The following is an 11232-nucleotide window of genomic DNA, read 5'->3' on the forward strand; positions in this document are numbered from 1 at the left end:
ACTTGGTTATCCATTCATCCGAAGATGGACATTTGGGCCTTTTCTACCCTTTGGCTCTTGTGAATGCTGCTATAAACAGGGGTGTGCAAATTCCCACTTTCAGTTTTTTGGGGTATATACCCAGATGTGGAATTGCTGGATCATGCGGTGATTACTGTTTTCCACAGTGGCTGTTCCATCTTACTTTCCCACCAGCAGTGTGCAGGAGTCCTGACTTCTCCACGTCCAGCATTTGCTGTTCTCTGGGGCTTTGTTGCTTTGGTTTGCTGGTGGCAGTTTTTTTGATGGCAGCTATACTTATATTTGTCAGTTGGTATTGCATTGTGGTTTGGATTTACATTTTTCTCATGATTAGTGATGCTCAGCACCCTATACTGTGCTTACTGGTCATATGTATATATTCTTTAAAGAAATGTGTATTTTAAAACCTTTGCTCATGTTTAAATTGGATTGTTTTGTTGTTGCTGAGGTCTTTATGTGGCCTGGATATTAATTACTTATCAAATATATAATGGTGAATATTTTTTTCCCTCCATGAATTGTATTTTCAATCTATTGATTATAACTTCAGATACATACAAGCTTGGCACTTTGATGAAGTTCTTTTTATGTTTTTTTTTTGTTGTTGTTGTCTGTGCTTTCACTGTCATATCCAAGAAGTTATTGCCAGATTCTATGTTATGAAACATTTTTCCTATGTTTTCTTCTAAGGGTTTTATAGTTGTAGCGCTTACAATTAGATGTTCTGTCCATTTTAAATTAAGTTTTTTATACGGTGTAAAGTAAGGATCCAACTTTATTGTGTTCCATGTAAATATTCATTTTCAACACCATTTAAAATATACTGTCCTTTCCCCATTGAATAGTGTTGACACCCTTGTTAAAAATCATGACCATATTTTTTGGTTCTTTATTTCTGTTGCATTGGTCTTTATGTCTGTCTCTATGCTGGCACAGCCTTGTTTTGGGTACTGAAGCATTGCAGTAAGCTTGAAACCAGGAGTTGTTAGTCCTCTAACTGTTAATTTTTAAGATTGATTTGGCTACTTGGGGTTTTTTGAGATTTCATTGGAATTTTGGAATAGGTTTTTCTATTTTTGCAAATATTGGAATTTTTTTAGTGATTTTATAGAATCTGTAGATGACTATAGATAACAATGGCATCTTGACAAGGTTTTGTCTTCCAGTCCGTAAACATGATGTCTTTTCATTTATTTGTGTCATCTTTAATACTTTTCTGCAATGTTTATAGTTTTGCTGTACAGGTTTTTCATTTCCTTGGTGAAGTTGGTTTCTAAGTATTTTATTCTTTTGTGCTATCAAATGATACTGTTCTCTTGATTTCTTCTTCAGATAGTTTGTTATTGTAGAAATAAAACCAATTTTTGTGTGTTGATTTTGTATCCTGCAGTTTTGCTGAATGTTATTTATTGCATCTGATAGTTTATCTCACAGAAACTAAAAGATTTTTAATATATAAGATTATGTCATCTGCAAACAGAAAATTTTATTTTTTTAAAAATTGGAATATCTTTTATTATTTTACTTGCCTTATTGTTCTAACTAACTAGAACCTTCAGTACTGTATTAAATAGAAGTAGTAAAAGCAGGAATCCTTGATTTTGCTCTTAGGGTAAAAGCTTTCAGTCTCATAATAATGTTAGCTGTGTGTTTTTTTTTATATAACCTTATGTTAAGGTGCTTTATTCCTTTTTATAGCTTATTAAGAACATTTTATCATGAATGTGGGTTAAATTTTGACAAATGCTTTTTCTTCTTTGATTAAGATGATCACATGAGCGTTTTTTCCTTTATGTTAATGTGATATTACGCTGATTTTCATGTGTTGAAACATACTTTTATTTCAGGAGTCAATTATGCTCATTCATAGTGTATAATCCTTTTAATGTACTGCAAAATTGGAATTGCTGGTATTTTGCTGAGGATTTTTGCATCAGCATTTGTAAGGGATGTTTGTTTGTAGTTTTCTTATGGTACCTTTGTCTGGCTTGGTGTCAGGGTAATATTGGCCTCATAGAATAAGTTAGAAAATGTTACCTCCTCTTCAACGTTTTGAAAAAGTTTGAGAAAAACTGGTGTTTATTCTGCTTTAAACGTTGGGTAGAATTCAACAGTGAAGCTTTCTGGTCCAGGCTTTTCTTTGTTGCTGGGTTTCTGATTACTGATGCCATCTTCCTGCTGAATCTCCTTGCTGAATAGGTTTATTCAATTTTTCTGATTCAGTCTTAGTAGGTTTTTTTTTTTTTCCTAGGAATTTGTTCATTTTATTTAGGTTATTCAATTTTTTAGTGTGTAGTTCCTTATGGTGCTCTCCTACATCCTTTTTTTACTCCAAAAATTTGTTAGTAATGTACCCATTTTATTTTTGAGTTTAGTAATTTGAGTATTCCCTTTTTTTCTTGGTCGATCTAGATAAAATTTTGTCAGTTTCGATCTTTTTCAGAGAACAAACTTGGTTTTGTTGATTTTTGATATTCTTCTGTTTTCTATTTCACTTATTTCCACTGCTGTCTTTATCATTTATTAAATTCTGCTAGCTTTTAGTTGTCCCTCTTTTAGTTGTCCCTCTTTTTCCCTCTGTTTTTACTTCCTTACGAGTAAAGTTGTTGATTCGGTATCTTATTTTTTATAATCATTGATATAAATCTTTCCCTTATGCTATGGTTTTTGATGTATCTCTTTTGGTATTTCATATTTTTAATTTGTCTCTAGATATTTTCTATTTTCTCCTGTGATTTCTTTTATCCATCCTTGAGGGTTTAATATCTATATTTTTAGACATAAAATGTGTAACCTACAAAATTTTCTTGATTTGTTACAGTTTTATTTGTTGTAAGTTTTTATTTCAGAATTAATGTGTGTATCAACATTTGTTATGTTCTCATAAACTTTGTAATACATGGAGATTCCTGCTCCACATATGTAAGCCTCTACATGAATATTATTTTGAAGCATTTAACGTTTTGTTTTAATATTATGAAGGTCTAAATTAAATTGAGATTTTGGTTTCTGAGATGATATCATGGTAGGTGACTGATAAATGCTTAAAAATTAGCCAAAACTTAAAATTGTTAAAGTTTACCTTCAAGATTCAACCTGAATGAGTCACCCTGTATTGCTGGTAATAAAAAATAAGTCTTTAATGGTATAAAAGCAAACTTCAGAGAATGTTTTTTCCCCGTTGACATCTAAATTAAAAGCTGTAAAAAATTTTGATGGCCTTATGCATTTTTTACTTTAGAATTCTGACTTTTTCTGGTTAAAATTTTTCCAAACAGATTCCTGTGTATTTGAAAGACAAATAATTTTTTTAGTTGAAATGCTTAAGCAGTTAAATAAGGCCATGAAACTTTCTTGAACTTGTGGGAATCCATGAGAAAATCTGACATTATGTTCTACTCTCTTGGAAGGTAGAAATATCGTTTGACTTCTGTTTTGCTGACAAGAAATGTGGTCCTGACAAGGCTACCTGGGACAATGACCTCACACAAAACGCAGGAGCCCATCTGTTTCCAATCTGCTGTTTTCCAAAAATTAGGGAAGTTCAGCTTTCCCTTTGATACTCTCTGTTTCTAACAACCCCAATGCCAGGGCTGTCCTGCTTCTACAAGTGACAATGACAAATATAGACCTGAAGGAAGATGAGCTGATGGCATTCCCAGCTTATTTCCACTCCTTGGGGGCCTTATCTCACATACATGGATTCAACTCATAGACTCAGCTGGTGAGTATCTCTTATTCAGCTACATTAGAAGTGACTGCTTAAGACTCAGGTGTGTGGTGAAATGAGGCAGAATTTTCTCAACGGAGTGTTAGAATGTTCTTCTCATAATTACCATCTTACCATCACTAAATCATAGCTAAAATAAGGAAATTATTCAAGAAGAAATAGAAATGTAATCTTATGAGGACATAAATTTAGAGATTTGTGGAAAGCCCTTCATAATTTTATGGTGTTCTCTTTGAGCTGGGATTACAGTTGACATTTCATTATAATATGTTAGCTGTTCTAGACTTTATGCATTTATGTAAAGTTTTCTTTGTTGTACTTTAAGTTCTGGGATACATGGGCAGAACATGCAGGTTTGTTACATAGGTATACACATGCCATGGTGGTTTGCTGCACCCATCAACCTGTCATCTACATTAGGTATTTCTCCTTATGCTATTCCTCCCCCAGCCTCCCACCCCTCAACAGGCCCCGGTGTGTGATGTTCCCCTCCCTGTGTCCATGTGTTCTCATTGTTCAACTCCCACTTATGAGTAAGAACATGCAGCATTTGGTTTTCTTTTCTTCTTTTTCTTTTTTTTTTTGAGACAAAATTTCACTCTTTTTGCCCAGGTTGGAGCGCAATGGCATGATCTTGGGTTACCGCAACCTCTGCCTCCCGGGTCCAAGTGACTCTCCTGCCTCAGCCTCCCAAGTAGCTAGGATTACAGGCATGTGCCAACATTCCTGGCTAATTGTTTGTATTTTTAGTAGAGACGGAGTTTCTCCATGTTGGTCAGGCTGGTCTCAAACTCCCCACCTCGGCCTCCCAAAGTTCTCAGACTACAGGTGTGAGCCACTGCCCCTGGTCTGGTTTTCTTTTCTTGTGTTAGTTTGCTGAGAATGATGGTTTCCAGCTTCATCCATGTCCCTGGAAAGGACATAAATGCATAGTATTCCATGGTGTATATGTGCCACATTTTCTTTATCCAATTTATCATTGATGGGAATTTGGGTTGGTTCCAAGTCTTTGCTATTGTGAACAGTGCTGAAATAAACATACAGTGCATGTGTCTTTATAGTATAATAATTTATAATGCTTTGTGTATATACCCCATAATGGGATTGCTGGGTCAAATGGTATTTCTGGTTCTAGATCCTTGAGGAATTGTCACACTGTCTTCCATAATGACTGAACTAATTCACATTCCTACCAACAGTGTAAAAGCATCCCTATTTCTCCACAGCCTCATCAGCAATGTTGTTTCCTGACTTTTTAATAATCACCATTCTAACAGGTGTGAGATGGTATCTCATTGCGGTTTTGATTTGCATTTATCTAATGACCAGTGTTGATGAGCTTTTTTTTCATATGTTTGTTGGCTGCATAAATGTCTTCTTTTGAGAAGTGTCTGTTAGTTTTCTTTGCCCAGTTTTCGATGGGGTTGTTTTTTTCTTGTAAATTTGTTTAAGTTCTTTGTAGATTCTGGATATTAGCCCTTTGTCAGACAGATTGCAAAAATTTTCTCCCAATCTGTAGGTTGTCTGTTCACTCTGATGATAGTTTATTTTGCTGTGCAGAAGCTCTTTAGTTTAATTAGATCCCATTTGTCAATTTTGGCTTTTGTTGCCATTGCTTTTGGTGTTTTAGTCATAAAGTATTTGTCCATGCCTATGTCCTGAATGGTATTGCCTAGGTTTTCTTCCAGGGTTTTCATGGTTTTAGGTCTTATGTTTAAATCTTTATTCCATTTTGAGTTATTTTTTTGTATAAGGTGTAAGGAAGATGTCTAGTTTCAGTTTTCTGCATATGGTTAGCCAGTTTTCCCAACATGATTTATTAAATAAGGAATCCTTTCCCCATCGCTTGTGTTTGTCAGGTTTGTCAAAGATCAGATGGTTGTATGTGTATGGTCTTATTTCAGAGTTCTCTATTCTGTTTCATTGGTCTATGTGTCTGTTTTTGTACCAGTACCGTGCTGTTTTGGTTACTGTAGCCATATAGTATAGTTTGAAGTTGGGTAGTGTGATGCCTCCAGCTTTGTTCTTTTTGCTTAGAATTGTCTTGGCTATTTGGGCTCTTTTTTGGTTCATGAGAATTGTAAGATAGTTTATTCTAATTCTGTGAAGAATGTCATTGGTAGTTTAATGGGCATAGCACTGAATTCTTTTATAAATTACTTTGGGCAGTATGGCCATTTTAATGAATTAATTCCCTATCCATGAGCATGAAATGCTTCTCCATTTGTTTGTGTCCTATCTGATTTCTCTAGGCAGTGGTTTGTAGTCCTCCTTGAAGAGGTTCTTCACTTCACTTGTTAGCTGTATTCCTATGTATTTTATTCTCTTTGTAGCAATTGTGAATGAAGTTCATTCATGATTTGGCTCTCTTCTTGACTGTTGTTGGTGTGTAGGAATACTAGCAATTTTTGCACACTGATTTTGTATCCTGAGATTCTGTTGATGTGGTTCATCAGCTTAAGAAGCTTTTGGGGTGAGATGATGGGGTTTTCTAGATACAGGATCATGTCATCTGCAAACAAAGATAATTTGACTTCCTCTCTTCCTATTTAAATACCTTTATTTATTTCTCCTGCCTGATTGCCCTGGCCAGAAATTCCAGTACTATGTTGAATAGGAGTGGTGAGAGAGGCCATGCTTGTTTTGTGCCAGTTTTCAAGGGGAATGCTTCCAGCTTTTGCTCATTCAGTATGATATTGGCTGTGGGTTTGTCATATATGGCTCTTGTTATTTTGAGGTGTGATCCTTCAACAGCTGGTTTATTGAGAGTTTTTGACATGAAGGGATGTTGAATTTTATTGAAGGCCTTTTCTTCATCTGTTGAGATAATTGTGTTGTTTTTGTGTTTAGTTCTGTTTATATGAGGAATTACATTTATAGATTTGCCTGTGTTGAACCAACCTTGTATCACAGGGATGAAGCCATCTTGATCGTGGTGGGTCAAGGTACCCTTATCAGTCTTAGGTTCAGTCTTTTTACATAATCCCATATTTCTTGAAGGTTTTGTTCATTCTTTTTTGTTCTTTTTTCTCTATGTTTCTCTTCCTGTCTTAGACAGATAGTTTTGAAGCTCTGAGATTCTTTCCTCCACTTGGCCTATTCTGCTAGTGATACTTGTGGTTGCATTGTGAAGTTCTTGTGTTGTGTTTCTCACCTCCATCAGGTCAGTTATGTTCCTCTCTAAACTGAATATTCTGGTTGTCAGCTTCTGTAATTTCTTTTATGATTTTTAGCTTCCTTGCATTAAGTTAGAATGTGCTTCTTTAGCTCAGTGAGGTTTGTTATTACCCACCTCCTAAAGCCTACTTTTGTCAATTCAGCCATCTCAGCCTGGGGTCAGTTCTGTGCCCTTGCTGGGGAGGTGTTGTTGTCATTTAGAGGAGAAGAGGCATTCTGCCTTTTTGAGTTTTCACCGTTTTTGTGTTGATGCTTCCTCATCTTTGTGGGCTTATCTACCTTTGATCTTTGACGTTGCTGACCTTTGAATGGGGCTTTTGTGGGGTCTTTTTTGTTGATATTGTTGTTGTTGCTTTCTGTTTGTTTTTAACAGTCAGACCACTCTTCCCTAGGGCTGCTGTGGTTTTCTGGTGGTCCACTCTTGACCTTCATCACCTCAGTCTTTCCTGCATCTGGAGGTATCACCAGTGAAGGCTGCGAAACAGCAAAGATGGCAGCCTGATCTTTCCTCTGGGAGCACCAGTCCAAGGGGGTACTCACTTAATGCCAGCTGGAAGCTCCTGTAGGAGGTGTCTGGAGACCCCTGTTGGGAGGTCTTGCCCAGTCAGGAGGAACAGGATCAGGGACTGCATGAAGAGGCAGTCTGGCTGCCCTTTGGCAGAGCAAGTGTGCTGTGCTGATCCCCAGGAGTCTCCAGAGCCAGCAGGCTGGAAAGGCTCAGTCGGCTGAACTGGGGAGACAGCAGCTACCCCTCTCCCTGGGGACTTCATCCCAGGGAGAAATCAGAGTTCTGTCCATAGAACTCTGGCTGGAGTTGCTAAAATTCCGATGGGGAGGCCTTGTCTAGTGAGGAGGGATGGATTTTGGTCTCACTTAAAGAAGCAGCCTGGCCACGATCAGGCTCAGCAGCTGTGCTCTGTTATGGGGAACTCCTCCTGGTCCCTGGTGCCAGCAGGCTAGAGCAGCCAACCCAAACCACAGACATAGCGGCTGCCCTCCCCCCGGGAACTTGGTCCATCTCTGGCTGTCTCCAGCCTGCTGCCGCTGGCCAGCTGGAATTCCCAGCCAATGGGTCTTATGAGGTGCTGTGGGAGTGGGCCTCAGAATGATGTCACTTGGCTCCCTGGCTTCAGACCCCTTCCTAGGGGAATGCATGGATTTGTCTCTCACTTTGCTGGAATTCTCGGGGCAGAGGATGTAAAACTCCTGGGTTTCCATGCATGCTCCAGTGAGCCAGCGAGCACTCCCCGAGACTCCACACAGCTCTGTGCTTCAGACCCAAGGCCATGGCTGAGCTCACCAGGGGACCTCCTGATCTGCAGGTTGCAAAGATCCGTGGGAGAAGCATGGTTTCTCGGGCAGAGTCGCATAATCACTCACTGCCTCCCTTGGCTGCGACTGGGGGCTCCCCTAGCTCCGTGTCACACCTGGGTGGACCATCGCCCCACTTGCTTTTCCTCACTCCCTGTGGGTCAAGCTGTCTGCCTAGTCAGTCCCAATGCAAGAACCTGGATACCTCAATTGAAGGTGCAGAATTCACTCGCAGTTTTCACTGCTCTCCGTGAGAGCCGCAGGCCACAGCTGCTTCTAATCGGCCAGCTTGGCCCCATCTAAAGTATGATTTCTTAATACATGAGATGTTTTAAATACATAACAATGTTTATCACAAATAATATTTTGTCACAATGTGATATAAAAATTGCTAATAAATCATTTTTTGGTTACCACAAAGCTATCTGGAAATGTAACATCTGCCATTTATAAAATTTTTGTAGAGTTAATAGAACTTTACCTGAAGGGAGGACTGGCAATATGCATCATGATTTCAAATATTGTATTAATTGTTTTGTAATTTTGTGTTTTTTAAAACTAAACTTATTAAATTGGTCGTATATTACTTTAGGTGACACTATTTGGTGATGAGAGAATAATAATTTGCAAAATATAAGACTTCCTTACTATAAAAATGCCGCTGTTTTATATTACTACCATTTCCTCTGAAAGTTTAAAATTGTAATTTTCTAATTAAAATATATATTCACAAATGTGACTTGTAAATGTTAATATTTATAATTTTAGGTTTTTTTTTTTTTGCATTTGGTAGGGATAGGGTTTTCTGTGTCTATTCTTCTTCAAAAGAAAAGGTAGAGAGAATGGAATCAAGAAAGGTTAAAACACAAAGGAACACAATGATGCTGATAGAGATTATTCATTTGCGGCTGGCCAGGGCCTAAAAATATCAAGAAGAAACATGATCAATAGAAAACCTGCATGTCCTTGAACATTATAGAATTTTTAATTTCTCTTAAAATTATTCATGATAAAAATCTCTGTACTTTGCACATTTAAGAGAGATAAAATCAGAGTGCAGGGTCCTCCCTGATCCTGATAAGAGCACCCGAAGCACAAAGGATGTGTCTTTATCTCCTCCCAACTCCACGGTGGAAACAGTTGCTCTGGTTATCTTATCACAGTGATGCACAGAGATATGATGGTCAAAGAGCTTGCACACTTTAAAAAAGAAATGTTGGCTGGGTGCGGTGGCTCACGTCTGTAATCCTAGCACTTTGGGAGGCCAAGGCTGGTGGATCACGAGGTCAGGAGTTTAAGACCAGCCTAGTCAAGATGGTGAAACCCCGTCTCTACTAAAAATACAAAAATTAGCCAGGCACGGTGGCAGGAACCTGTAATCCCAGTTACTTGGGAGGCTGAGGCAGAGGAATCACTTGAACCAGGGTGGTAGAGGTTGCAGTGAGCCGAGCCGAGATCTAGCCACTGCACTCCAGCCTGGGCGACAGAGTGAGACTCTGTCTCAAAAAAAAAAAAAGTTATATTATGTTGAGATTAAAAAAATAAATGACATGATTTGTCTACAGATCTTCATTACTCTACCTCATTTACATTAAATTTATGAACAACTTAAATAACACACAGGGCTTTTATTATTATTATTGTGATCATTTCTTTGTCAACATCATTTTTACCATATTGTATAAACAGCACTGTAAGACCTGTGACTGGTCATTGACAATATATATAATATGTGTATATTTGTACACAGGATCTAGGTCTGTCATTCTTGCTGGAGTGCAGTGGCACAATCACAGATCACTCCAGATTCAAACACCTAAGCTCAAGCCATTCTCCCACCTCAGCCTCCCTAGTGGCTGGGACTACAGGCATATGCCGCCACAGTCGGCTAGTTTAAAAAGAAATTGTAGAGACAGGGTTTTGCTATGTTGCCCAGGCTAGTCTTGAGCTCCTGGCCCCAAGTGATCCTCCAACATTGGCCTCCCAAACTGCTGGGATTACAGGTTTGAGCCACCATGCCCTGCCTGCTCATATATTCTTCAATAATGAGATAAGAAAAACCTATCACCAGGCAGCATTTCTGTCTTTTATCTCTGCAATAACAGTTCTACTACTTTTTTCCTCAACAAGCTAAGAATTAAATGTCTCGAGATCAAAAATGTCTATGTTAGTAAACATTGTGATTCTGGCTGCACCCTGCATTAAGTTAAATTGTCAGAGAAATTGAGACGTATTTTAGTTATTTGGTTATTATCTTATAATATTCTTTCGGCATTTCTGCATTTCACAAGATTCATTTCATGGAAATATCTAGTTAGAAAGAATAACACTTTTCTAAAATTGTGAGCTCAGTTTCTCAGGTTGCTGACTATTGCCACTGCACTAACCAACCTTCCTTCTTCTGTCACATGAAACTCTCATAGTCACTTTATGTTGTTGATAACTAGTCATAGGTCTTACAGTGCCGTTTATAGAATATGATCAAAGTAGTGTTGACCAAGAAATTATCAACATAATAATAAAACAGCCCAGTATTTTATAAGTTGTATATACATTTAATCCAGACAGAGTACAAATATATGTAGACAAATCATGCCATTTTAAAAAAATCTCAACAAATTTGACATTATTATGAAGATGAAGAAACAGATTTATCAAGCTCTATTTTCTTTAAATCATTTTTTATTATACTCTTTCTTTGCTTCAGACATCTGATCTAAACATCTGCAGTGTTTGTGATCAGTCTTTTGGTACATTTAATGGTGTTATTTTCCCCACAGCTACTCATGATTATATATATGCTTAGGGACTTACACAATTTTGAAGGTCAAGCAAGCACAATGAGAATGAACTTGATTTGCATTGTTTGTCTCTGAGAGTGCTCAGGGACTTCACCCTCAGCCCAAGGGCAATCTGGTTGCCACGTCTCCTGGTGAGAGCTGAGATGTACATCCTGATTTATGTTTTTAATGTATCATATGGGACTCAGTTTT

Source organism: Nomascus leucogenys, chromosome 8 (assembly GCF_006542625.1).
Source record: "Nomascus leucogenys isolate Asia chromosome 8, Asia_NLE_v1, whole genome shotgun sequence".
In the NCBI taxonomy this organism is placed as follows: domain Eukaryota; kingdom Metazoa; phylum Chordata; class Mammalia; order Primates; family Hylobatidae; genus Nomascus; species Nomascus leucogenys.